This window comes from Zalophus californianus, chromosome 4, assembly GCF_009762305.2.
Source record: "Zalophus californianus isolate mZalCal1 chromosome 4, mZalCal1.pri.v2, whole genome shotgun sequence".
NCBI lineage: Eukaryota > Metazoa > Chordata > Mammalia > Carnivora > Otariidae > Zalophus > Zalophus californianus.
This window is the reverse complement of record NC_045598.1, coordinates 102694449-102698092: the sequence shown is the minus strand read 5'-3', so window position 1 is coordinate 102698092 and position 3644 is coordinate 102694449. Positions and strand designations below refer to the sequence as shown.

The following is a 3644-nucleotide window of genomic DNA, read 5'->3' as shown; positions in this document are numbered from 1 at the left end:
CTCCCAGGGCAGTGGGAAGAGGACAAGTGCAAAGGGAAGGAAAGGAACACTTGTTTGGGGTTTTTTTGTTTGTTTGTTTGTTTTTGTTTGTTTGTTCTGGCAGGAATTTTACCGCAGGGCAGGAAACTAGTCATCCAGGCAGAGCGGGTACACCTGGGGGAGGCCTAAAAAGCCAGTCCCTGTGGCTAACCCGCAAACGGACTTGATCTCGTTCCCGGACACGCGGGCCCAGCGAGCGGCAGGGAGAACGTGAGGCCCGGCGACTCCTCGCGGGTGGAGGAGCCGAGCTCCAACCCCTGAGGCGAGAAGAACCCGGCGGAGGAAGGCGGTGTGTGCACACCTCCGAGAGTCGGGGCGCCGTGCCTCCGGTGGTTCCATGGTGTAATGGTGAGCACTCTGGACTCTGAATCCAGCGATCCGAGTTCAAGTCTCGGTGGAACCTTCCTCCTGTGCGCCCAGCCGCAGCCACCTTTTACTCTCCTTTGCAATACCCAGCGAGTGGCACGTGCCTTCCCGCTCCCGCTGGTCCCCGTCCCGGGGAGGGAAACTCCGGGGGCGTGGCGCGCCCCTCCCGCCCCCCGGTGGGCGCCTCGCAGCCGCGTCCCCCGCGCTCCGCCGCCGCCTCCTCCTCCTCAGGAACCGGGGAACGAGAAGCCCGCGTCTCAGAGTGGCGCCCCCCTCCCCCCGACACTGCGGCCCCAGCCGGGGCACCGGGCCAGTGCCGCCCCTCGTCGGGGTCCCCCTCGGGCCTCGGGGTAAGAGGCGGCGGCTGCGGCCACTACATCCTGCACCGCGAGGGGCGTCCCGCCGCGCGTCCTGTAACTGCACCCACCAGCCTGCACGGGTAGAAAACGCTGTCAGTGCGAAACAGCGTTTCGTACCTCCGTCGTGCGGCGGCGAGACTGACGTTTCGGGTCCTGGGTCCAAGCACAAGGTTGGGTGCCTTTCATTTAATTTTCCTCGGATCCTTTCCCACCAGCTGTCAGGAGAATCCCGAGTCTCTGTTCAGGCCAGTAGGGGTCGCAGTTGTCCTAAACTTTGTACTTCAGTGTGGGGCGTCTCCGCAAACCCTAAACCGCGGGAAAGGGAGATTCTGGCTGGGGATTCTCTGGGCCTCAGCTGCGGCCGCCCTCGGGGCTCCTCCCGGGGCGAAGGTGACACGAGCCAGGGCACCTCCGAGTCCTGAACCACGCCCCGCACCCCGTTCCTGGGGTGGCTCTGCTCCCCGGAGAAGCCGCCTTAGGACCGGACAGGATGGAAACACGCTCGGGAGAAAAATCTGGTCACAAGTTCTGAAGGACCGCATAGCCAGTGAAAATGTTCGCCGCCAAATCTCTCTTAGTTTTGGAACTTCCACCTGTTTACAAAGGACTATAAACTACAACTGGTTTTCAAGGGCTCCCTTTGAGGTTCTGAAAAGCAAGCGGGTGAGGGCCGGAAGGCGGGAGGGACGAAACGGGAAAGCGGAGACTGTAGGAGAAGGGAGATGGGGAGGGGAAGGGGCGGGATCCGAGGGCAGGGAGCGGGGAGCGGGGCGTTCGCCGCGCCGGGTAAGTTGCCGCTTCTGGCTCACTCTGGAGCGCTCCTGCGTTTGGAATGAATCGCGTTGGTCTCACCCCACCCCACCCCACCCCTCACCCCCCACCCCCCACCCCCCCGAGAAGTTTGAAGAATGTGCGTGCCTGGCGTTTGTCCTTGCTCTTTTCAGTAATTGTGGAATTGGAGTAGGAGGGTAAATAGACCTACAAGTTATTGGGAACCAAGTTAGGACCTTGTTGAATTCCTTGGCGTTAACTGGCAAGTAGCCTTTCCCCCCCTTCTCTCCCCTTGCAAGACGACTGCCGGCAGGACAGGCTTGGAGAGGGTCGAGGCACCCAAGACCATGAAGATTGCCAGGGACTAGTTCTTTGCTGGACATGTAGTGGCTGAGCAGACTGTGCCCTTCCAGAGCGTGGAGTCTGGGGGTCTGGCCAGGAGACTGAGCAAGGGGACCAGTCAGGGTTAATCAATAGGCTTTCTGCAAAGCATCGCAGACATTCCTTTTTGACCTCCGCCTTCTTTACGAGAACGATTCTTTTAATGGAACTGCATTTATCCATAGATTTTAGTACCCTGATCTGGCCAACTATAGCTTCTTCACTCCCTACCAAGACCTGAGCTCCAGACTTTGCTTCAAGGAAAAGATACCCTTCTTTTATTTTCTCACCTGAACTCCTCTAGTTCAAGCCCACTGACTGCCTGGTGACCAGGCCAGTCCCTCACTGGTCCGCTCAGGTTAGGAAGGGCAGATGCTCCTCCACTCCCAGCCCCTCTGCTGCCCCATTGACATGTATGGCTTCAACCCATACAAGCATATCCAAGGCCTACATCTCTCAAAACTCCTTTCCCCTCATCCTGGATCCATACTCTACTACATACATCCATTGCAGAGTGATAATCATTTTCTTCTTGTCCTTCTTGTTGCCTCCCAGCACCCCAGCATTTTTCTTTTTTGTTTTTGGAATTATTGCTCCTTTCTTGGATAATGTCTTCTTTGTACTGTTCATGAAGGTGCTCTGCCCTCATTTGGTCAAGGAGAGGGCATTGACCCAAGCTCAACCAATCACATCCAGTACTTCCCTGGAATATGAAAAAAGAGGAGGGGGGATGACCAAAGAGTAAATAAACCTCAGATTTATCCACTTGAAAAAAAGAGTCCCTGAAGACACTGGTCTTTTTTTCCTATTTGTAACCTATGTGGCCCAACTGTGAATGTAGAGCTTACATCGTTAAAATAATATAACAATTGACCCATGCAATTATGATACAAATATACTGAAGGATAAAGCAAGAGGAGGTGTGTTTGGGTGTGGGGGTGATAATAGAGGAGTATGTGAGAGATAATACCTACAATTTGAAAGTCAAGGAGTAGTAAAGGGGGGGTTGCTGTTTTCCTAAATAAACTTATGAGTATATATAACTTTGATAAAAATTTGTCCCAAATACAAAATAATTCCTTTGCCATATATGTACATATTGTAAATTTAAAGTTTATTGTTTGTATATTGAATATAAATTTTTATGTAGTCACATTATTGGCTCTTTTCATGGAAGAATTCTGGGTTTGGTGTCTTGCACAGAACATTTTCCCACTGTAGGTCTATAAAAATGTTAGCAAAAATAGGTTCAAATGAAATGGTAGGGAAATACTATCCAATTTTGGCAAAACATTGGAGAAAAGAATATTCTCACAAAATGCGGGGAATATGACCTGCTACCTTTTCTTTTCAGGGTAATTAGGCAGGAATTAGCAAAATTTGATCTGACAATTCCATTTTCAGGACTCTGGAGAGGAGAGAAGTGATGACAGATATCTGTGTAAGTCTGTTCCCTGCAGTAGTATGTGTGATAATAAATATTGGAACCAATTGCATGACCATCAATTAGAGACTTTGAATAATGACTCATTTGTATCAAGAAGGATCTTGACTAAAAATAACAAAGCAGGTAATGAAAATGCTGATGGCAATGGACTGGTAAGAGCTAATGTGTATTGAACATTTGCTTTGTGAGAGTCATTGGCTACATGCTTTCCCTACACATCTCATTTAAACTTTGGACAACCCAAATACTCCATTTTACTCATCTTACATATAAAAATGGAA

The 3644-nt window shown here is 51.3% G+C and overlaps 1 non-coding gene across 1 annotated transcript; it reads left to right on the top strand.

Annotated features, from left to right (window-relative positions):
• Positions 1 to 370: 370 nt before the first annotated feature.
• TRNAQ-CUG lies at positions 371 to 442 on the top strand. The gene has a single exon. It is a non-coding gene; the product is annotated as a tRNA-Gln (tRNA).
• The last annotated feature ends 3202 nt before the right edge of the window (positions 443 to 3644 follow it).